Consider the following 26,365-nt stretch of genomic DNA (forward strand, 5'->3'; position numbering starts at 1 on the left):
TCACATTACAGTTGATTTTATTTTTCAAAAATTTTAAGTCTACCCCAGCAAAAAGGTAGCGTCGTTTTTAAGTCCTTTTATTAAAGAGAAAGTAACTTCTAGTTTCCATATGAACTTTCTTATTTACGGTACTACTTTAAGTCCCAAAATTGTAATACATAGGCGCCAACACCAACAAAGAGTTATGTACGTTTGGGCTACATTTTAATTAATTTTTGTTTTGAGTTCTAAAATGTAACAAAAATTTTCACGCTCGCTTCGCTCGCGCAATCAGAAGCTGTGTTCCCGTGTTTTTGCATTCACCAACCAGCAATAACTTATGTACGATTGGGCTACATTTTACGTCATTTTTGCTTTGACTTGTTAACTATAAAAAAAAGTTCGCGCTCGCTTCGCTCGCGCAGTCTCGTAACTACATGTGTCTCTGTTTTTCGTATGGGTTTGAATTGCAGTTGGAGGGCGCCATAAAAATCTCGCCCAGGGCGCTGGTAGAGTTAAAACCGCCACTGAATACATCATCTGTGAAAATTTCACTCTCTAACTATCACGGTTTATGAGATGCAGCCTGGTGACAGACGGACGGACGCACGGACGGACAGAGGAGCGAAAACAATCCCGTTTTACCCTTTGGGTACGGAACCCTAAAAAATGGGGGCGCTAAAAAAATATTTATTTTCAAAGTGGGCATTAGACAAAATAAGTTTGGGAACCACTGATGTAGAGGTACATATAAAACGTATTCTTTAGCTAAGGAATAGTACTTATTAGATGCAAAATGCACGTGATATGGTTTCGTTCGTATAGAAATATGTTGCCTTTGGGAGCTCTGTAGATGTTCGACTTCAGAACTAATACAATTTTGTTATGTAGGAATTCAACGTAATATTGAACTGGGAGTTTTGAAGATAATAGATTTTGTGCTCGTGTATTTTCTTAAGGAATTTCAGAGATAGTTTAAGAATTAACTTATGTATGATTGCACAATATTATGACTATGCACACATTTGTACCTACCTACCTACATTTGATATGAATATACATGCATCTAGGAAATATGAATCTTCATCTAGGAAGTAGTTTTAACAAATGAGGATACTTAATCGTTTAATGCTTTCATTATATACCTAGTATTGTTTAAAGATTTTTAAATCTTAGTTTAGGGGCGCTTTTGCAACTTTTTCTTGACGGCCGGCTGCGGTGACGAAGCGGAGCGTTAGACGTACGTCGTACTATTCTCTTTTTAGGATTCCGTACCTACCCAAAGAGAAAAACGGGACCCTATTGTTTTCGCTCCTCTGTCAGTCCGTCCGTCCGTCCGTCTGTCACCAGGCTGTATCTCATGAACCGTAATAGTTATAGAGCTGAAATTTTCACAGATGATGTATTTCTGTTGCCGCTATAACAAAAAATACTAAAAACTAGGATTAAATACTTTAATAATAATACATATTTTGGGGGGCTCCCGCTCCCATACAACAAACGTGATTTTTTGTCCGATTTATAAATAATGATACGGAACCCTTCGTGCGCGAGTCCGACTCGCACTTTGCCCGTTTTTTCATACAAAACACACGGTGGGGCAACACTCCTGTTGTCGAGCGTTCGACGTACCGGCGTCGCACTCAGTGGCTTTGGCACCGCAGCCGGCCGTCAAGAAATGCATAAGCTGAAAGCGCCCTAACATTAGGTAACGTTTTCAATAAAAAAACCTATTTAACGTTACGAAAATAACACGGATACTATACGATTTGGTGGTACTTACAATTCGGGATAACACATGGTCTTTCTGCACGCAGCGAGAGTGGTACCTGGGAAAAAACAAAAGAAAATTACTTATTTGTTTTTAAGGATGTATCAAGGCACAGATAACTAATGAAAAATCCTCTGACATCCTTCTCCGTCAATTTTATTTTGAAGAAAAATTCTTCCTAGCAGAAAATATTAAATAGATTATACGCCAGACTTAATAACGGATAATATAATTTTATGCATGATTAGCTCTTAGCCTTAATTGGCAAATTATTGGAAGAGATTATTAAAAAAATCTGTAATAAGTTTCCTACATAGGAAAGGAAAATTAAATTAGGTAGGTATAGAAGAACTAAAATAAGAGTATCAAATAATGCTGTAATAGATGAAATAGGTATAAAAGTAGGTACATGTAAGATAAAAGGTTTTTTTATTCTTGATTCCAATCAAAGTTTTCAGTCGGTCTGACCGTGTAAGCAGGTACTTAATTTTTGCAATGTGCGCACTACCATTCATCTTCATACTGATTAATGAGCCCAAACAAACTATCGGCCGACTAAAAGTAGTTCTTGTTTGTAGTGTGCGGGTAATTTTAATGGGCACGTGACAAGTAGAAATATCAAAGCGATATGATATGAAGATGTTAATAAGAAAATGATTACTATAAATGCAAATGGTGTTCACAAAGAGCGATTTTACATAAACATATGCAGTGAGCAATATCCACCTGAGGCGATTGAATCGTAATCTTATTAATATGAAGCCAAAGTCTTACAAATCCTCGATGCCTAATCCATTTATTTGATGGCACGAGACTTTGTACTTCGTGAACTCCGTAGTCTATACTAATATTATAAAGAGGAAAACTTTGTTTGTTTGATTGTAATGGATAAACTCAAAAACTACTGGACCGATTTTAAATATTTTTTCACCATTATATACTATATTATCTGCGAGTAGCATAGGCTATATTTTATCCCGGTGCGGGCTGTAGCTCCCACAGGACGCGGGTGAAACCGCGGGAAAACGGCTAGTATTTTATATACATATACGTGTATCTGCCTAGCCTTTTCCCAAGCCATGTAACGTCGCCGCGTCGGCCGCCAGCCTGAGGGTCCGTTCAGACGGACCGGCTCGGAGAAAAGAGCAAATTCTTAACACGTTGAAAATTGAGTACTTGTATTTGTAGTAAGGTATATTTTTGGATGTGCTTTGCTTTTGTCATTAAGAATGCTCGAAGTCGCTTGGTGTGAAATAATAAGAGGAGCCTTGGAACTTTTTCCTGACGTTTAGCTCTGATTGCACGCTCCGGTCTGTCTGAAAAGAAAAATGCGCGCCGATGCTCTCCGAGCCGGTCTGTTTGACCTGACCCATAGATGTGAGACTCACCAATTTAACGTGTATTTCAACTCTTCACAACAAATCACCCGTCCGGATATCGATTGCGCGTTGCTTAACCTTATGATCGATAGACACGTGCGATTACTTAGCCACGATCCGTGTAGTGAATATTTTAAATATATAATCCGGAAATGAAGTCACGGCCCACAAATATGTACGGTATAGCTATTTATATCTATAGTGAGTACGAAAGTCTGTTCGTCTGTGTTTGTTACACAATATGTAGAAAGCACTTGATTCGCTTTTATTGGTCTCGACTTTAGGTAGTCATTTGTTTTTGTTTTTCTTTGCGTATGTTATGTTGTGTCTATGAATATGTTTTGAACTGTAGTAACGTTCTTTCTTTGATGAGTTATTGAAACTTTGTAATCGATTTAAACAAAGCCTGCCAAGTGCGAGTCGGAATCGCGCACGAAGGGTTCCGTACCTTTATTTACCTTAATAATCACGTTTGTTGTATAGGGGCCCCCGAAAATATTTATTTAATTCTAGTTTCAGTATTTGTTGTTATAGCGGCAGCAAAAATACATCATCTGTGGAAATTTCAGCTCTCTAACTATCACGGTTCATGAGATACAATCTGGTGACAGACGGACAGACGGACGGACGGACAGAGGAGCGAAAACAATGGGGTCCCGTGTTACCCTTTGGATACAGAACCCTAAAAGGAGGTCCTTAGTTTGACTTTCATATAGGTATGTAAGTGCGCGCTTATCTCACGTTTGGCTGAACCAATTATGGTGCGGTTTTCAGCATAGTGTTTGTCAGACTTGGGAGGTTAGGTAGGTATTATGGAAGTCGGTTTTAGAAAGTATTTTTTTTTACTTGCTGCTCGGTACTGCTTGGGTTTATTATGAACCAGCCGTCGTCCGCTAGTGCGATAATAATAATAAATAGAGCATCTGACTATTAATATTGCAATATATAATCTTGATTAATTGAATTCTTGAATCAATGTTCAAATATATAAGCGAAAGCATTCTTTTGATCTTTCAATTAGTTTTAATTGCAAACAAAAATATGCTTTTTCCGATCATTATGTCTATCACCAGGTACTATACAGTAGTATTTTAATTACTAGGTGCCTATGATAAATGACAGCCGCGTGGTAGCGCCCGACAGACGGACGGACGTCGCGTGGGAATATACAGCTGACGGACACTATTTCCTAGCTGTTTTATCATTATAGCTCCTTAGGTAGTAGGTAAAAAGTTATTTATTTAAAGTAGGCTGAAAATCAACCTTTTTTGAAAGTGTTTTTTTTTCAAAAGGCTGAACGAAAAAGCGAGGGCTCTTCACCTCCCCATATTGGAACAAAAATATTGGAACTCCCCAGCAATACAATTCTACTGTACTTGTAAACGTACAGAACGAAATAACACAAATAAAATAATAATAAATAAAATGGAAAACCACAATACGTCATTATTTGCGCGAACATGTCGCATTATTAAGGATTACATACAATACTTTTGAATTTGCATTATCCGGAAAATACAAAAATATGCAGTAGAATAAAATATTCTTATTTCAAACAGTAACGATCTCTTTGACAAATATTTGTTCATATTTCACAATGCAATGGGGCAAACTACAAAGGAAACTAATACGAGTACATATGAACCTGACCATCTTTACCCAGTTACCCGGGCAACCAGATACCCCTTGATAAGACCATGTTGGGGTCGGCTTCCAGTCTAACCGGATGTCAGCTGAGTACCAGTGCTTTACAAGAAGCGACTGCCTGTCTGGCCTCTTCAACCCAGTTACCCGGGCAACCAGATACCCCTTGATAAGAACAGTTGTAAGATTCTGACTACCCGTAACGACTGCCAAAGATGTTATATGACAGCCGGGTTTTTTATGACTTTATTGGTCACCCATCCACGGAATTGTGTCCCTACTAATATTATAAATGCGAAAGTAACTCTGCCTGTCTGTCTGTTACGCTTTCACGTCTAAACCACGGAACTGATTTTAATAAAATTTGGTACAGAGATAGAGTTGACATTGAGAAAGAACATAGGATAGTTTTTATCCCGGACTTTTGAAGAATTCTCTTGGAAACGCGATACAACCGAACTATACGCGGGCGAAGCCGCGGGCGGAAGCTGGTAATTAATAAATGGGTTATGTAATACTGAAGTAATTCTTCCATTCAAAAAAGTACGTAGTTTTAACATCCGAACAAATCAGCAATCTATGCTTTTCACATTGCACGTTTTCAACTTTTTTAAACAAAAAAAAATCTAACTATCAACAATAATAAGAAACATTATACTAAGTTCAAAGGGTATTCAATTCGAGAGAAACTGCACTCTATACTATTGAGAGGAATGCAAATCGTATTGCAACGTGTAACAATGCTAGATGCGTTTTGCATAGAAATCGGTTCCTATGAGAGGCTCATACAATGTAGTTGCATTAAAACTACCTTTGTAACCGCGTCTGGTTGAAATCAGTCTAAAATTGTATGTTTCAAAACAGCTGGAGTACTTGGGTTCGATACTAAATGAATCTGTGTACACTTTGTAAGAACGACATGATCTATTTGACAAATTCTTTCATTGTGTCAGTCGAAAGATATTCGTTGCTAGACGAAGGCCTCTCCCAAAGTTCGTCATTTTGCTCGATCTACACAAAACCACATAATACCGTGTTTAAAAGATTACCGTTATAATTTAAAGAAAGGTCTCTGTATGTATTTTATCCGGGTGCACAAAGAAGCTCCATACTGATTTATGAGCTAAAGCAAACTTATCGGCCGACTAAAAGTTCACAGCAGAGAGCTCATCCATCCTCTGAGCCTTTTTCCCAACTATGTCGAGGTCGGCTTCCAGTCTCACCGGTTGCAGCTGAGTACCAGTGTTTTACAAGGAGCGACTGCCTATCTGACCTCCTCAACCCAGTTACCCGGGAAACCCATTACCCCTTGGTAAGACTGGTGTCAGACTTACTGGCTTCTGACTATTAGTAACGACTCAAGGATGTTCAAAGACAGCCGGGACCTACAGTTAACGTGCCATCCGAAACACAGTCATTGGTGTCTAAGATATACTTAGCAGAGAGCCCATCAAACCTTAAATTACACATAGTAGGTACGAATTATCGCAGGTTTGAATTAACGAGAGTCTACTATAAATTAAGCTTAAATCACAACAAACAGTCTGATTTGAAATACACTCGTGGTATTGTATTTAATTTCCTTTGAACGAGTAATTGTGACCTCCGCGTCGCTTTGGGAAATCAGTTTTAAAGGTCCAATAATATTGTGGGGAGAAAATGTAACATTACGTACAATGTAATCAATGTTCTCTGCTAACTCGTTTCTGTACTGATTGGGTATATGTTTGATCGCGGAAATGTTCAAGTTATATTGTTACTAGATTTAGCCAACGTTTTTTGACGTAAAAGGAATCGACTATGTCCTTTCTTAAGCTTTAGTAGGTACCTGGGTATCTTTCAATATTTCAATATTCCATGTATACTGGAGATTGAATTTTAAGATTAGCCCGATACAAGTAATGTACTTTTCCTGCCTCTGGTTAGGCAAAACCACAGATAGATACAATATTGGGAACGGCCGTTAATTAATTCAGTTTTGACGTCGATAGACAGACCGAGCTACTTTTTTGCATTTATATTTACCTAGCAAGAATTTTTATTTCTTTCTTCTGCTCGTTTTGACACGCAAATACAAACGGTGTCTGCACTCAATGAAAACGAAAGTAATTATTTACGAACAAACACCAAGCAGAGCTTCGCGAAATAAATTTTTACTCTCAAAAAATATTACTTGGAGCATAATTTATTCAGAGAATCTCTAATTAAGACCTGCAAAGCTTTGCAAGACTCTTTATTATTTCACAGCTCTAGAAGTTCATTTTTTATTATATATTTTTTCTGAGTAAATAGTTCAGAGTAGAAGCAATTAGTTTCTATCCTAATATAAGTTAAACTTTCAACTTGAAAAGGTTAGACGGGTTAATTAGATTTATTTCATGTGATAATATCATTGGGAATAATTAATTGTTGTTTTTAGTGAGCGTGATGATGAGAGTTTATTGAGGTTCTTGATAGAATAGTCACAATAACTATAAAAATGATCAACCCATAAAGGTATGGTTTGAATGCCAGCTGCCGACTGCAACTGCCAACCGCCCATGCCGCGATAGCATGAAAACAATCGACATCTGAGGGCCACTGCACGTGCTGCTGCGATGCAGTTGCGGCATCTGCGGTCGGTAGTTTGGCATTGAAAACGTACCATAACCAGTCGTCAAATTGCCGTCATTGGTCAAATAAGCGATTGAAGAAGTATGACTGTGCCTGTTCTACTCAAGTTCATGCAAGTATGTGCCGATGTTACTTATCAAAGGTACTTTGTTATTATACCTTGAACACCAATTACCGAGTCGGTAAAGGAAGACCTCGTTAGGAAACCTGGATTTCAAATATCTGAAATCCTCGAGTGCCTTGAACAAACATGGTGATTAACGCTCATTCCCTTCCTAGCAGGACAATAAAAAGACTGATGATAAACTGAAAAAACTGGATAAGTGCGAGTGGGACTCGCGTACGTAGGGTTCCGTACCATCCAAACTAATATTCTATATGTATTTATGGATATCGAGCAAAAATATCACGGTTGTTGTATGACTCCCCCCCCTGAAATATTTATTTGTTAGCGTTTGTTTCAGTATTTGTTGTTATAGCGGCAGCAAAAATACATCATCTGTGGAAATTTCAGCTCTCTAACTATCACGGTTCATGAGATACAGCCTGATGACGGACGGACGGACGGACAGAGGAGCGATAACAATAGGGTTCCGTTTTACCCTTGGGGTACGGAACCCTTAAAAAAACATTTCTGTCTTATTTAAAAGTAGGTACTATTAATTACTGTGAACCACTTAACAGATAAAGTGAAAATGGTTGTCAATGCAACGATACATTATCGCGGATAAGTGTTGCAAATTGTTAATACTTGTTAATATGTAATTACATTTTGATTTTAACTGCAGTTAAATCTCAAAACCAGAAAGATAAGCAAATAGTTAATATAAAAATAATAATTTATACAGTCATTTTTATTACTACAGACCTAGGCTTTTTGTGGAATGGTTTGATATTTCATGACGAATTGAGAACTTCCTCCTTTTTGGGAAGCCGGTTAAAAATAAGTATAAATTACAATTATTCACTTGAATAAAGCGCAAATTCACATGAAAATAAAAAAAATCTTGAAGAATCACAAGAAGTTCCATTCTAACACACTACTATTCAGCTTTCTTCGCCAAGCAAACAAAAGTTAATGTTCTGTATTTGATTTAACTTGTGAATAACCGCTCGTTGCGGGTCACCCTTCAAAAGAAAGGGCTGTTTAAATATTCAAACATGTAGGTCCAGTTGAAAACCAGCTCTAGAGAATAGTTAGGTTTAATTCTGGACTGAACCTATTTGACACAGTGCACACACTCCTTCTTTAACCCGTTGTATGTCGGAGCCCAGAGATACGCGAGACACAATTGCTTTTCCATCCCTACTATACTCTATCCACGGAAGCAAGAGCTTCTTTTTTTTTCCGACGTTAAAAATCATCAAATGACCCCTCCCGCTGTGGGTTAGCAGCGGTGAGGGAGTGTCAGACTCTTACTGACTAAAAACCGTCGTGTTCCGTCATAGGCCTTTTATGTACCAGGGCCGCGGTATCTCTTTCGAACAACCCGCAGTCCCGGCAGGCCTTGGCCCTGCTGGGCCCCGCTGGGGTTGCTGACATCTCTTTGAGGAGCGCGTGGAACAACGCGCGCCTTCGACACGGGTCTGTTGTCTAAAAACAGACATGAGCGATGAGCCACCCGAACTCACCGCCCACAGACCCACGCCTACGGTGGCCGGGAGTCTACGGAAGCAAGAGCCAAAAGGTAAACAAAGAATGACAGTTTTTCAAGATGGCGGTATAACCCGACCGATGACAAAATCACAGATAATGCGAACATTTTACACAAAAATGTGACGTTTTGTCATCGGTCGGGTTATACCGCCATCTTGAAAAACTGACATTCTTTGTTTACCTTTTAGCTCTTGCTTCCGTGGATAGAGTATAATAATATAAATGCGAAAGTAACTCTGTCTGTCTGTTACGCTTTCACGGCTAAACCACTGAACTGATTTTAATAGAATTTAGTACAGAGAGAGAGAGAGATCTTGAGAAAGAACATAGGATATTTTTTATCCCGGTCTTTTGAAGAGTTCTCTTCGAAACGCGATTTAACCGAACTCGACGCGGGCGAAGCCGCGGGCGGGAGCCACTTGTTTTATAATTAGAGGCATACAAGCAGTTACAATCATGCAAGGTATGAATTTGGAACTTCTTGATGGAACATCTTATTATAGTGTGTTAATACTTTTTGGAAAAATCTTCTAAGCGTGCCAATAATTACTAACACGCTTATTATGTACTTTTTCTCCTTTCATTTTGTTTCTTTTGTGTTGTGCCAGTCCCTTATTTTTTTTCTTGTTCCTTTCTAGTTTTCATAATACCCAATTTGGTCTAAAAGACGAAAATTCCCCGCATCTGTGTGACGGGGTATGAGCGATAAAAATGTTACTCGAGTCATATATTCTTGTACATAAATTACAGTATAACGATGTAATCTTGTTTAAAGGATAATAATGTTCTAGACAAAGTTATGGTAAGTTATAACGCTTATAAACTTAAACAGTTTATCTTCTATCCTTACTAATATTATTGTGTCTGGCCATCTGTCTACAGGGTTTTCACACAAAAACTCTTAACCCGTTGTGTGCCAGAGCGCGTTTTATAATAAGCGGCATACAAGCAGTTAAGGCCCAAATTCTCCACGTAAACGTCAGTTTTGATCCGACTGCCTAAAAAATTCTTAAATCTACTGCTTACTTTGAACCTAGTACGTGATTAAACTAAATAGTAAGCAGGTGTTTTGAGTAAAACTGCCGTTTATATTTTTGGTGTACTTGGGCCTACAACGCTTTAATACTAGCTAGCTAAAGCCTAAGAAAGGACAGGGGCTATTTTTCATACGTTTGTAAACGTTGCATTTTAGAAACAATTTTTTTTACCTTCTTATACCTACAGTTTCAATAGAGTAGAAACAAAATATTATCAGATATTTTGTTTTTCTATAGGCACCTACTGTTTAATGTAGTATTAATTTTTCTTAGAATGTTCTAACTACAATAAAATGTATCAGAGGCTGGTCCGTGGGAAACCCGTGTAATTGTTAAATGACTGCTTCAGAACAATCCGATGTCCGTACATGCAATGTGATTATAATTGCTTTCATTATATTATTGTGTACGATCATTTTATTTTTTTATAAAAATCGTGATGAAGTAATACCTACATGATCATCAGCCTTTTTATCGTCGCATTGCACTACAACATAGGTATCTTTTCGTACAAAGAAGGAATGAGCGTTAATCACCACGCTTGCTCAATGCGGGTGACACGATTTTAATCTTAAAAGTCCAGGTTTCCTCAAGGTGATTTTCTTTCACCTTTACACATTCTTTTGTGTCTAAGATTATAAAAATGATTCATTATTATAAATTATAAAATGGTTAATTTACATTAGAGTCCTGTAGTTTCTCTTTGATTGTAAAGTCAAAGTCCAAGTTGTAAAACTGCTTAATACCCAGTCCGTCTGTTGGTCTAAAATTCTATCTCTAGTAAGCAAATCAACATATACATACTTAGATAGTTTATTGAAATCCAGAGTTAGACGAACAAAAACTTAGTATGTAAAAACTTTTGTCACGTGGCCTTCACACGCGTAATTTAAACCTATGACAACTAAACGTAATTCTAACTGTTACTTTTTTGCTTCAAAGCAGTGCCGATGACGCGCTGTTAATGAATATTAATATAAGGTATTGTACACCAAGTCGTGGTGGCCTAGTGGGTAAAGAACCAACCTCTCAAGTATGAGTGTGAGCTCGATTCCACGTCAGGCAAGTAGGTACCAATGCAACTTTTCTACCTACTTAGTTTATCTCGGCCACCAAATACTGTGTTCCGGAGGGCGCGATAAACTGTATTTTAGGTCCCGGCTGTCATTTGCTAACTTTGGCAGTCGTTACGGGCAGTCAGAAGCCAGTAAGTTAGACAAAACAGGTATTGGGTTGCCCGGCTTGAGGCCAGATAGGCAGTCGCTTCTTGTAAAACATTGGCACGCAGCTGCATCCGATTAGACTGGAAGCCGACCCCAAGATAGTCGGGAAAAAATCTAGATGATGATTCTCCAGTTTGGAATGGTACTCCAGATTTCGTAAAAACTTTTTGATAGCCAAACTAACTTAACTAACGTAACTTTATGATTATGTTTTTTCAATTACTTCCAACCAGGATAGCTCTATTCAATATTTGTATACCTAAACAAATGAGCAAGGAGTCCAAAAAAGCTTGCAAACTAATGGCAGTTCCCGATAATATTTATTTTTATTTATTCATTATATACATACAGTCCATATATATCTAACTGTTTGTTTTCCTAACCAGAGATAGGAATTTGACATTTCTAGTATGGCGCTGCTCAAAATTCAATCCCTGGTAAGCAAAACAACAGATAAAATATTGAGAACATCATCATCATCATCATCATCTCAGCCATAGGACGTCCACTGCTGAACATATTCCCCTTACATCTCCACAGACGCATATTGAGAACGGTCGTTAGTAAATAAAGATATTTTTAAGAAAACTTGCCTTAAGGGACAAATCTACATCGAGCTATGCTAAGCTGTGCTGTGTTCCTTACCTTCCTTCCTCAGTTGCACAAAGCGCCGTTAAAGTTGAAGCTTTAAATCTATTGCTGACTCTTTCTTTGTCAACGAGATAAAAAGTGTCAGCAATAGATTTAATTAAGCTTCAACTTTAATGGCGCTTTTTTTTACTACCCACATTAAACTGTGCTGTGCGGTACTCCTTAATCTACGTGTTTTTAACTATCACCTTAAATCTGTGCTGTGCTGTGTTCCTTAATCTACATTTTTTTAAATATCTACATCAAACTGTGCTGTGTTTCTTAATCTTCGCTTTTTTAAACTGTGACCATTAAGTTGTGCTGTGCTGTGTCAGCTGTGTGACAGTGTGATGATAATAGTTAGAAAAACGTAGTTTTTCTTCAAACTGTGCTAAGCTGTGTTCCTTAAGCTACGTTTTTTTACTATCAATGTCCAGTTGTGCTGTGCTGTGTGAATAAGGTACTTTTTTTACTATCAACATCAAAATAATGCTGTGTTCCTCAATCTACTTTTTTTTACTATCAACATTTAAATATGCCGTGTTCCTTAATCTACTTTTTTAACTATCTACGTGCGCTGTGATGCTGTGCTGTGCTTTGCTTAGCTCAGTATTAAAGTTGTAGCGGTTCACCAACTTTATGCTACCATCTACATGTTGCAGTACTACAACTTACACCACCATCTACACTTTAGAAGACGAACCATCCTGCATCGCGCAAGCAGTAGGATTCGCAGGCAAAAATGAACATATAGATCACCCCGACAACCACTATCGGGAAGTACACTCATCCGGTCGGTGTCCTCCCTTTTCTGCGACGTATGATGAGCTTTTCTTTCTATGCCCTAATACCTCCACAGTGGGGGCTCCGCATTAAACGTCAGCGCAACCTTCGAGCTACGTGACGTCTTTATCATGAAGATGTTCCCCAAGCTTTCGAGTGACGAGTCCTTCAGCCAGCCAGCAACAAATGGGTTTTCCTGACCACCAGCATGTTGCAGACGACCAAATCTGATCAGCACCAGCACTCTTAGCCACATCCAGCGACCTTGGCTCCAGCTACCTGCACTTCGGCCGGTCGAGTATCTCCCTCTCCGAAGCAGTCGCTAGCCTCTATAGCTTCGCTGTGCAAACCTCGCATCGATTGGACCCTTGGATTCGCCACAGCAGCCATTTGACTCACTGTGAACTTCGCGTGTAGTGGATTATCACGTCAAAATTTTGTCTAAACATCATATATGTACAACGGCGTAACATTTCTAGAGATTTCAAGTTTGAAGCCATATTTCCTCGACATCAAAGCATCAAATTGGCATTCGATGTATAATGTTTGTGTTTGTGAGTCGTCGTGTGTAGTTTCTAATCAGTACTATGTTTGTTTTAGCTCAGAAGCTATGCAGCATAACTTCGTAGGAACAACTTTTGCATCCCATTTAAGTTGGCTTTAGTACTGCATTCAAACGGAATAGTTTGAGCTGGTGTTAGACAAAATTAATTTAATGTTGACACTATTAATAAAAGTGATTCTGGTTTAATAATTTGTTTTTTTAGGGTTCCGTACCCAAAGGGTAAAACGGGACCCAATTGTTTTCGCTCCTCTGCCGTCTGTCAAAATACATTTAGTATTTAGTATGTTTATTAGCATGACGAGCACAGGTCGACTGACACATCGGGCTACCACAAGATCGCGTGTCATTTAGTTCACCATTGTCTAATCGCAAGCAACACCAGTGCTACCACCACAGTCGGAAGCCACGGTGACCTCCACCAGGCAACCCTGACCCACTACCTTAAACCATAACACAGCAACTACCCCCAGCAATAAACAAAACCCAACTTTATCACCAAGTCATAAAGTTTAATGTCGCTTACACCAAATTCCGAGTTACACCGTAAAGGTCATTGGACGCGGTCGCTCCGTCCCGCTCCAACACACAGATTTGTTAAGTGTTTGTGATAAATAAGATACGAAACGATCAGATAATATTGTTTCCTCATGTTGTTAAATATTAAAACGGTTTCGTGAAATCTAATGGAGTGTCATTTGGGCACTCACGAGAAATGCTAACAAAATGTATTTAATGTACTTTGAAAGGAAAATCGTTGAGATTTGTTGGAAATTGCTGTAATCTGAGTTTATCAGTGGTTTGTTGGTTCCTTGATCCGTGATAACGGTCGGCCGATTTACTTACATTACGTGTAATGTGAAGAAGACATTGTGTTTTAATGTTGGTGTAATCTTACTGATATTATAAATGCTAAAGTAACTTGTCTGTCGCGCTTTCACGGCAAAACTACTGAACAAATGCAAATTGAATTTGGGATACAGACAGTTTAGAATCTTAGAAAGGACCTTAGTAACTTTTCATCCATGTTAGGGAAGTTGTTCTCTTTTAGGCACAGATATTAGATAATACCTATATCGTTAAAGGTATTCAATATATTGCGATGCTCTCACTGGGCGCTTGTATGAAACATACAAAGAAAAAAGTGAACAAGGATTATAAAAACGAGCAAGATCATTAATAAAAGACGTCAGACGCTTTTTTATTCAGTAAAATTATACGGACAGGATTCATAGGTTGATCAGTTGATGGACTTGTTAAACTAATGTTAGATTCTTTTAATAAATAGTTCATTAGGAAAGCAAATTATTTTAAAAATCTGATCTAACAAAGCAATAGATGAATGACTTATTGTTCAGCCTGCCTTTTTCCAACTATCTTGGTCGGCTTCTAGTCTAATCGAAAGAAGCTGAGTCCAGAGTTTTACATAGTTACCTACATATATGGCGATTGCCTATCTGATCTCCTCAATCTAGTTACCATGGCAGCTGGTACCTGGTTGTCGAACTTTTTGGCTATTGTCTGAACGAGACAAATGACAGCCGGGACCCATCAATTTAACGTGCCTTCTGAAACTCGATATGGTAGACCATCCACGGACCAGCCAACAGTTACTTAATATATTGAACTATAAAACGATAGTAGCTGTAGAAAAATAATAGATACTTATCCAAATCAATGAAATGCTTTCCGATGCGGTCACACTAATTGATTTTGAATCTAATTTTAATGAGGCCATGGTTGATAATAGTTTGCTGTAAAAACTTTAAACTATTTATAGTACCAAGCTATTGATGGATGTTGCAAATGAAGTGACGGCCATTTCCAATATACTATCTATCTTGCTTGATTACTACAGTTAAGAACGTGACATTAGCTACTTGTACGAGGCTAGTGTCAAAATTCTATCTCTTGCAAGCAAATCCACAGATACAAAGATAGCATATTGGGAACAGCTGTTAGACTTCTGAACATTTATATCGCATGACACTAAATATAGCATTTGCCAATATTATGACTAAGTTAGCGAAGATGCCGTATGTATTATAATAGTCTATTTATGGCCATACTGCCAATTGCATGACGTTTATTTTTAACAACATGCATTTTCCTCAAGCCGAAGAAATATTTGACACATCATTGTCAGCCTTTTTATCGTCCTAGTGCTGGGCACAGGCCATCTCCCACACAGCGAAGGATTGAGCGTTAAACACCACACTTGCTCAATGCGGGTTGGTGATTTCCGACTTTATAGTCCAGGTTTCCTCAAGATGGTTTCCTAGGCCCCCACGTTTTTTTTATTTGGCTCAGAATAATTTTAAATTTTACCGCTAATATTAGTAACGTCATCATGTAAAGGTACTTAGCTGGCCACTGATTGGTCAGTCACGTATCACGTCACACCCGACCAATGACGAGTCACGTTTCACCCGTAAATTACTTTGTCATTTTTCTTAAGAGCCGATTTTAGATCATTGCGTTAAGTACATGGGTACTTGTAATGAGGCTGTATTTCAGAAATAGCAATGAATTCTAGGTGCATAAGTCGTGCTAGTTAGCGCTCAACTCATTTAGTATAAGGATGCGTGTTCCATTCCAGATTAGGCAAGGCATGGATGTTACTTTTCTAAATTATATGTACTTTCTTGGCAAAATCTTGGTCACCAATGACTGATGAAGGAAAATAATATCTCGAGGGTATATTAAGTTTGAAAGTCCTTCTTTCTGTGCGAAGAGGCCTGTGCCCAGCAGTGAGATGATAAATATCTGATGATGTGTGTCTGACATGTGTTCAAAAGAGAAGTTTATAGAAATGCAACTTAAGCAAACATATCGGGTGCTAAGATTCAGTGCGTGAAACTGCTGTATTGCTGAGAAGCTTGTTCATAACCGCTTGTTTCCAGCCGTCCTTTTGTAGGTACTACAATTATAACCAAATGGGTTAAACATTGCCCCAGTCTCACGTCAGTAGGTAATGACTGCCAATGAAGACCAATTTCAATAAACAATCATGACCTTGATATTGGTCTCGTCTCATTATCCAAATGGCTATAATGATAGGTAGGATAATTGCTAAGTAAATGGCTGGTAATAAACATATGTACATACAAATACATATTTGTAATGTCTGTAAGGAGTTTCCTGTTGCATTCAGGCCCAAGTTCACCGTCGTCATAAAACGCACGTTACGAAACAACTGATCACTTACAGAACGCGAGAATTCGTAGTAAACCGTTGTTTTAAGAAAACTGACGTTTCTGTTGTCGGTGAACTTGGGCCTAAGTCTTACATAAGGTGCATCTTAATATACTCGATGCTATATATATAATATTCTTGTAGAGGTTAAGCAACGCTTGGTGTGGTTGATCCCTGGATGAGTGAGCGATAAATTGTTGGGTACCGGGTGTCATTTGAACGTCTTTGGCATTCGTTAGGAATGGTCAGAAGCCAAAAAGTCTGATATCCAGACTTACCAAGGCCTATTGGGTTACCGTTGTAACTGGGTTGAGTAGGTCAGTTAGCCAATCGCTTCATGTAGAAGGTTTACAGTAAAACACTAGTACTCAGCTGCATTTAGAAGCATTTCCAACATAGTTGGGAAGAGACAAGGCAGATGACGAGCCTAAAGAATCATGCACGTTGCTATTTCAAAAATGTGTCAATACTAATCTGAATGAGTTACAAAAATGACTTGTCGGTACGTAGTGATAAAGATGTTTACATAACTTAGTGTAGATTTACAGAAATAATGTATGTCTGATAAGTGGATGATGTCGCTTGATTGTAGAGATAGGTTGCATGATGACAGCCTGTGATAAGGCGTGATCATCATAGATATTGATAAGTTACGACACTGATGGTGTTATGATGACTATCGCTGACTGAGGAGGAAATTACAAGTCAGGTTGAGGCCTTTATTTCTTTTAAGCAGTTTTTCCGCGGTTTCACCCGGGAACTACTGCCTGTACCGGGATAAAATATTACGTATGTTACTCGGGAAGACTGTAGCTTCCCAACAGTCAAATGAGTTCAGCAGTTTCGGAGTCTTTAGGGTGCAAACCACTCAAGAAATAAATCTTTCCTCTTTATTGTATTACTTAGTATAGATTACGCGCCTTATGGCCAGTTTAAATAAATAATAATGCCGGGACATTTTTCACACACGGTCGGTTAGCCCCATGGTAAGTTATTAATTAACTTGTGTTATGGGTGCTAACACAACTGATAAACTACATATATACATATTTATAAATACATATTATAACACCCAGACCACGGCCAACAAGCATGCTCATCACACAAATGTCGACCGAACCAAGAATCGAACCCGGGACCTCAGGATCGGCCATCCGGCATGGCGACCATTGCGCCATTGGGCAAGTTACTCAGAAATTAAAATAGTAGCATAATTAAATTAATATTATAATTCTCCCTTCATAATCAGCATACGTACATAAATATTTATTAATTATTTTATGTTACAAGTATCGCAAAGCCAGACATAATAATTAACACTCACTAATAGTGAGGACAAACGATAAATAATAATTATTTAATGACGTCTTGTGCCTTAAAATAGGAAAAAAGAGACAGATAACCTGGTTAGAAATTGGGAATAAGTGAAATGGAACGTTTTTATCTCATTATGTAGGTACGTGCCTAGTAATAACTTGATTTGCCTTCCGCCTAGAAGGGACAACGCATATCCTAAACTTTTAGTCGGCCGACTGCATGTTTGGGCCCATAAATCAGTATGAAGATGAATGGTGGTAAGCACACAAAGGTCAGGTATCTAGCTGGAATCAAACCGACTGAAAACATTGACTGGTTTCAGCATTTTTTTTTTATTCCCTACAATGACTGTTTAGCCTGCAGGGTACTTTAAAGGGACAGTGCACACCGCAAACTTTTACAACCTAGGTAAAAGGCCTAGGCCTAGGCCTTTTATGACCTAGGTCAATTTTACAAGTAAAGATATGTGTGCAATATATTATTGCTATTTGAACTTCCTCATCGGCATTTTAACTGTTCTACCGCACACACTGTCTCTTCTCACACTGAGAAGACGCTTGACTTCACTTTTCCTTCCCTTGATTTTTCGTGAAAATGTGCTAAAAAGTAGCCTACTTACAACAAACGACTTTGACGTTTACTTTGAGAAGGAACGAGCGTAATGATATGAGTTTACTCGGAAGAGTGTGGCTTTCCAACAGTGAAATTTTTTTTAAATCGGTTCAGTAGTTTCGGAGCCTTTAGGGTTAAAAAGTTTCCTCTTTATTATATTAGTAGCTATAGATTAATTATAATTTCTGTTAAGTATGTCAGTGTTGTTTTGTCAGTTATGCAATATTTAGTAGTTCGAAGAGCCGTGACAATGTAAGGCACGGAAGACTATCGGCTAAGCCTATTACCAGCGTGGCATTGACGAACAATCGATAGCTCACAGTTTTCGGAACAGTCCGCTCTGTTACAACTTGTTATACTTTTGGAAATGTCCTTGGAAAGAATTTGTTTGGAATTTGAAATAATGACATGGATTTTTACGGTTTGGCTTGACAGGATCACCTTGTCTCGTTTTATGAGACGAGTTTCGGAAGGCATTATCAATTGGTAGGTCCCGGCTGTCATTGGAACATCTTTGACAGTCTTGGTTTGAAGCCAGAAAGGTTACCAACGGATATCGGGTAGCCCGGGTAATCAGGTAGTGCAGGTCAGACAGGCGTCGCGTCTATCATACATTTACTATATGCGCGACGCATTTTCCGTTAGATATGAACCTTCCCTAAATGATATTGCACTATGTCCTGCGCAGCTGGCTGATCGCTTTCAAACAGCCGCCATGTCCGACGATATATCTAAACGCCATCATTTATCAAAGATATGATGATAACCTGCATTTCCGCGCCACTTGTTATCACAAGGCCTATCACAGGTATCAACATTTCCGGATTATCTAATACGTTATCATAATTTGTGGCACTTGTACTACCAGTCACAATGGACGTTCCGACGTATCTACGTATAGAATCCTTACTAATATTTAAGTGTCAAAGTAACTCGGTCGGACCTACAATTTTACACACAATCTACAGCCTGAGAAAGGACTACTTTTTATCCGGGTGCGGGAAGCAGTTCACTTAATGCGCGGCTCGAACCACGAGGAATAGCTAATTTTTATTTTATTTATCACAAAATACAACTATTATTATAGGGGAACCTAATGCAACAGTGTATTGTCAATTTTACAGTTACTTAAACTAAACTACTCTACACACATAAAATTAAACATTAATCTATGTAAAATAATAAAGAAGACACATCTTCGTATCCTAAAGACTCCGAAACTACTGAACCGATTTGAAAAATTTTTCAACTGTTGGAAAGCTACACTCTTCTCAAGTAACTTAAGCTATGTTTTATCCCGGTACGGGCAGTAGTTAACTCGACACACGAGTAGAACCGCGGCAAACAGCTTGTGTTACATATAGTTACGGCCACGTTTTTGTGCTAAATCGAAACGAAGCCAGTGCACTTGACATCTATACTCTTTTGTACATTGCATATGCAGACTATTTTGATGGCTTAAAAGCATTTGTTTTTTAGTTTATTTGTATTACAAGTTTCATTAAGTTGTTCGAGTGCGCCTTACCAATATTTTGAAAAACTTATGTTACGATTACATTGTACACAGTTTTGTTATTTTTTAGATAAAATAACGGTTCTTATGAAGACGGTTGAGTAAATAGTTTACTATTCCTCTTTTCAAGCAAAAGTTACAGGCTATATGAATTATGTAAAACAATTTTCTTGCCTTACAAGGCTAGTCTCAGACCATTATACCAACTGGATTCTCCTTGAACACAAAATCTGTATGCGAACTAGTATGCCAATTTCTTCATACAGCCGCTTTTTTTCGTTTCGGAGCCACCATTCATAGCAACCCTTTCACCAATGAGGGTAAGGTGCTGGCGTGTCCAGTCGGTTTAACTAACTAAAAGGGCTAATATATTCAATAGTGCCTCAACCATCCACATAACATCGCATGACAATAGCCTCTGGGGACTGAAAACAACTTAATCAAAGCAAAAATGTCTGGACTGCCTAAATTGTAAAGATAGCGTACGTCAAGAACCCTCTCTTGGGACTTATATAACAGTAATTCCTGTGTAATGTTATATATTTAGTCTTCATTTAGGAATGATCTCAAAAAGTGCTGAACGGATCTTCATGAAGTCTCTACTGATAGATTGATGCTTTGGTTTAGGGGTATTTCAAATGCAGCTTAGGTAGTGTAGTATTCGCCCTACCTGTATCTCTGTAATATCCATCCGATAATTAGGATATCGGCTCGCTTGCCCACATAACGTCTTACTCCCGTGCCACACACTAACTGTTCCTCGCCACCTGGCCATAGAGTATAGTGTGCACTCTCCGCGTCTATGCGACAACAAGACGACAGATATCGGTGATAATACAGTACACTACAGGTCGTTTATAATCTTATTATAAGTTTTATCGCTGACTGTACCTAGGTTTCGATTGCGCGAGGGATGCCAAATAACATTCTACCTTAGAGACACAAGAACTAAACTTCGAAGTCAAATCATTTATTTCATTTAGGCCTTTACAAGCACTTATGAACGTCAAAAATATATATTTAAGTTTAATTCTAGTTGCCCATTCCAAAAGTAACTTCCTATGGAGAAGAACGGGCAAGAAACTCCATAGTAAACTTACCTATCTCAGCATGCTGACATGTTTGTCACAAATTAACATATCCTCAATGTATCTTTTATGCTTCATTGACAATCTATGACAAGTTATTCGCTATGGTACACAACAGGACTAAAGATTTTACAATGGTCGCACAGCTCATTTTACCGGCTGCGGCTTGTCAAAGGCTAACCAAGAGTATCGTGTACCGTCATTAGTATGCGTAATTGCACAGTTCTTCAAGATTATCGAACCGTAAACTGTACCTACTTAATCTTTGTCTTCCTAATCTTGAGAGAATCTTTCCTACTATGAAGTCAGTGATGCTTGTATTTTTATTTTTAACTTTAGCTTTTTTGTGAGGAAAAAATCTTGACTTTTTGTAAGTTTGGCTGCATTCTAATAATATCGGCCAGCTGCACAGGTCATAGGTATTATATTGCATTTGCCTAAATATCGTAGTCTCATGGAACCCCCGTATCCCCAAGGGCGTACCACATTCCAGACTGCGGGCTGAATTATAAGAGTTGAAAGATTTCAACCGAATAAAATCCAAGACCCACACAACTAGAAACTGATTACAGTAGACACAATCGTTTTATTGGAATTAATCTAACAAACATACATTTACAAATAACAGAAGCTAGACAAGCAACTGTATTATCGATTGTAGATAAAATCGGAAGAAAACGATATCTACGATACCTAAATTCAATGGCTTGATAACATCGACTACATACTTGTAACCGAAACCGATTTGCTTGACATTACGTTTGATACTCTATCTGACGTTATAAGATGACATGATGATGTTACGTCTCATTGACTTGATAATGTATTGATGATAATGGCATCCTGAACGATTGTGGCAGCGGTTGTGCTCTTTAAGAAGATCAACCAACTGCGCAGGACATTATAGTGCACGAGCATTTGCGCAGACACAGGTGCACTATTCCTTCACTCTCATTGCAATGGGAGAGCGCGACAGGACGCCAGTCGCCAATCCGTCTTGACCGAAGATCAGACGCAGTACCGACCGTCAATCAACGAGTTTCAGACTGGGCTACTTTATGAAAGGTTTTTAAAACCTTCAAACCGATTTCAGCGAGATCCTGTACTCAGCAATCGCTTTATGGGTCTACTAGACCAATAAAGACATTTGACGTGTTAATACTGGTATAACCTACCTCAATTATGACCTCCTAGTACCTAATCATAAAACCTACCTGTTTCCGTCTGTTTGCTGTTGTTGTAAGTAATATTAGGTTTCGAAGCCTATCTAATTATTATCGAATAGAGTATGTGTTGATGGAAAAATCTAATGGATAGTTCCACCATTCCATTGCATTTATGATTGTGACTCAGAACACAAGAAATACTTCCATTTTTTTAAACATTCTAGTGTTGTACGAATATATGGCTGGATGTAAAGGCTAAGGAAAATTTTGATTGATTTCCTGAAAGATGATATGAATAGAAGGGAGTGGATATGATGGGAGGGACGGCTGACAGATAGAAATGTCTTGCGCAAACTTTAACAGATTCTGTTTGTGGTGTTACGGGATTCATATTTTGAAAACCGTGTGAATATCCTTATCGAATTGAGGTGGATGACTTTGAGTATGGTTCAAGGCGCGGTTCCTCCCTAATATCAGCCCTAGCACGACTGACTATTTGCATGCAACTACAATACATGTTAGCAGTGGACACGCACAATTCTTCACGGTCTAATCTCTCCATTATAACAATGTAGTGACATAAACTGGCTTGAATTGGTCACACAACGCCGCCACTTGACACAAGCGCTTATCAGATATGAAGATGTTCGCCAATCAGTAATCCATTATCAGAATACTACCGCATTATCGTCTCGTGAACCAACTGATAACGAGCCACGCCGGGCGGCAAGCTTGTAGTAGCCCACTCAGCAAATATGTCGGTTTTACATGGAGATTTTCGATTTCTACGAAGCTGGGTTACGAATTTGTATAAAGAATAAGCGTTGCCATCCAGCGTGGTAATGCTGTCAGCCTTTTGGTACAAGAATATTTAGGTATTTGTATAAACATGAGTGTACACAGGAATTATGCAGGTTATTACGGAAATAATATAAAGCAAAATCATCATGTTTGGCCTTTTAGGTGAGCGTAAAAATATCTATGCTAGGTACTTAGATTTTAATTTAAATTTTACCCGTGATGGAAACTATTAACACTACGTACATTAAATTCTTTAATCCTTATCATTTCAAGAATTTTTATCTCATTGGCGAATCGGAACTCAAAAATGAAATTATTTATTTGCTCTGATGACAAATCGGGATTTGCTGTAGAAAAACATTGTTGATGACAAATTGGTGGAATCGTGCTCGGAATGGGTACGTTACAACTCAGGAAAAGATTAGGCGGTGTTAATGGTGGTTAACCAGAATAATTTATTTACTTTTGATAATGTCGCAGTAACAGAGTTCTTTACACTCTCTAATGTTTTGGTTGTCAATTATTAACACCCAACTACAATAATTAATATCTGTCATCATTGCATTTTAATAACAAAAAAGAAGTCGTGCCACAGGTTCAACTTAATTAGCGGGTACAAAATAGAATTAATAATGAACTTCCCGACACGCCCATTGTGTTGTTATTCCTACTCAATTCAATGTCAATGTCAATCAATTGCCGAATTCTCTAATTTAGATTAAAGCAAATGACTCAATTAAAGTAATCAATTTTAAAGATAGCTTCAATCTTGTGACTACGCGCGTGTATCCGTTCTACACCACGGATTCTAAGAAATCTCTGCAATAAACTATCATACACAAGAATGCTATTCTTCGTCAAAATACTTAACAGTTGGATTAGAGAAAAGAGTCGGTTCTACAATCTATTAACGAAGTATAAATCGGTTAATTACTGAACATAACCTTTTTATTGTTAGAAAAACAGCTGTTCTAGTGAACGAATCATAAAAGAATGGACCTTGTTCCCCCCTCCCCGCCCGCAGCTCCCCCCCCCACCGACGTCATTACACGATTATATGTAAGACTGGTTATAATCTGTTTGTTTGTTTACATTTGTATGTAAACAAGGCTCTTCACTTGACGGACTATAAATTTAACATAATATTACTTTCAATGTTTAACGCAGACTGAATTAATTACAATAAGGAAAGGTAAGATTCCATAAGAATGTCGTGTGAACATTTTCAGTAGGAACTAGCATATCCGTTGACACCTAGGTGCCTCCGCATTCGTGCGCTGTATTTACAACTCCTTTACAACTACGAGGCGATGTTCACGACATTTCAAACTAATAAGCAGCCAACACAATAGACTATAACTATTACTAATACTACAATAACAACAGCTAGTAACAAATGATTTATTCCAAACGATGATAAATGCGGTTAACTACGAATATTGTTTGAAAGTGTTAGCTGTGTAGACAGCGGTAGCTCCGAGTTCCGTTCCGTAGAGCCGACTAGCAACAGACTAGCACACGTAACGATGTTTACAGTGGCTCTCCGTATCGCTGACACTTATCTCACGAAAATTCTTGCCACTGAAACCTGAAAAACTGGCACAGGCTCCATCCACACCGTCAATATTAGTCCGGAGGCTGCAGCGGCCCGTTAGGTACGTCACACACAACAAACACAACTCAGCTTCACTGAACACTTCAGTCGCCCGTATAACTTCACTTCATAGCCACACTGACATTTACGAAATTGTGACGAAAACCAACAAATTTCACGACAAACGATAGCATTCAGCAAGAGGCATCTAACGCGATAAGAACATCCCACCTGATACACTGAGAGCGACAAATTTGCTTTGGGATGATACGGCCTTGCGTTTCCAGTGAGTCATGTAACGTTCAAGAAAAACTACAATTTTCTCCAAAATTATATAGTAACGGGTCACGACATGTAGAATTAAAAGATTAGAAGTTATACTTGATGTTAATACATACCATGCTTGTTTGGTTGTGTTGTGATGAAGTGAAGTGGGGAGGGGTAGCGCGCGTGGGGTGACAGTGACGGGAACGCGAGCGACGCGGGACGCGGGACGCGACGTGCGCCTGCGACGAGCGTGGGCGCGCGACTGGCCGCGGCACGAGGTGCGAGGCTGGAGGGGTGATAACACTGATAAGCGGCGCGTCATCGCTTACGCGCCTGCCGTTAAATGACGATCCGCGGTAGAATCATTACGACCGGTAATGACAGGTGCCAATGAGTTATTCCCAATATGTCATTGTTCCATAAAAACTTGTTCAAATTTGTCATTACGCAAAATGTTATAGTTTGCATTGGACCGATTCGTCATCATTACTTTATTTTGTGAAAAGTACGTATTTATGATACAGTAAGGTACGACAAAATTATTTATTAGATCAAAATTCCGTCGTGCAGTTTGATCCAAGCGAACGACTTAAAGTCAAAGGTTTTTTAGTTCATATACTAGCGACTCGCCCCTGCTTCGCACGGACTCAGTATTTCCCTACTATTTAATTTATGTTATAAAACATATAGGTCTTCCTCTTTAATCCCCCTATCTATAAAAAAACCCTCATGGAAACCGGTTGCGTAGTTTGGAAGATTTAAGTGCACAACGGATAAGGGATACAGGGATAGATAAAGCGACTTTGTTTTATACTATGTAGTGATCCTATATACCTATTACAGGTTCTTACGAAACTACAAAGTCAGGTGCACGGTCCCAAGAAGCAGGTCTCATGGAGAAAAATCGACAAGGAAATAAATAGACACAAGTGTTTAGAATATTTGACTTACACTTTAAGTAGGTTGACTCCGAGAAAATTATACAATGCAATTTTTGAACTGAACTAGGAAGTTCATATACGTAAACGTAGTTAATATTTTATTTATTAGATTACACACCTTATAACTATTAACAATCAAAAGTAAATTGGTAAACTCACTTAAAGGTAAACGCCTCAAACACAATCTACACTAGTCCAAAGTAATATTATAAATGCGAAAGTAACTCTGTCTGTCTGTGTTTTCTTCACGCCTAAACTTCTGAACCGAAACCTTTTGTGTGTTTGGTACCGACATAGTTTGGAACCTTTATTCCGGACATACAGCGCCATCTATTGGTTAAAAGCCGGCATCAATTCAGCACAGTAAATGTCGAGTTGTCTTATGCTCTGAGCACTGCTTCAAGCAAGCTGTCACTAAAGTGTATACTGAGCCTTTACACGGCAGTGATCCGTCCCATCATGACTTATGAGGAGTTATATTCTCCCACGCCAAACCCTGTCATATCCATCGATTGCAGGTACTGCAGAACAATTTCTTTCGTAGATACGGTGCGCCATGCTATGTCCGTAATGAAATGTTACATGTCGATCTG

At 38.5% G+C, this 26,365-nt stretch overlaps 1 protein-coding gene across 2 annotated transcripts in view; it reads right to left on the reverse strand.

The window, feature by feature from the left end:
- LOC110379459 (uncharacterized protein) overlaps positions 1 to 25,153 on the reverse strand; it is a 290,441-nt gene extending 265,288 nt beyond the window's left edge. The window contains exons 1-2 of one of the 2 annotated variants that reach the window (XR_010276506.1): positions 24,963 to 25,152; positions 1,763 to 1,808 (exon numbers count right to left, since the gene is read on the reverse strand). The gene's annotated coding sequence lies outside the window, so the exon portion shown is untranslated. Of the gene's footprint in view, positions 1 to 1,762; positions 1,809 to 24,962 lie in introns of both variants that reach the window. The other variant, XM_064034719.1, reaches the window with a different exon arrangement.
- Positions 25,154 to 26,365: the final 1,212 nt, after the last annotated feature.

This window comes from Helicoverpa armigera, chromosome 1 (genome assembly GCF_030705265.1).
Source record: "Helicoverpa armigera isolate CAAS_96S chromosome 1, ASM3070526v1, whole genome shotgun sequence".
NCBI classification, from domain to species: Eukaryota; Metazoa; Arthropoda; class Insecta; order Lepidoptera; family Noctuidae; genus Helicoverpa; species Helicoverpa armigera.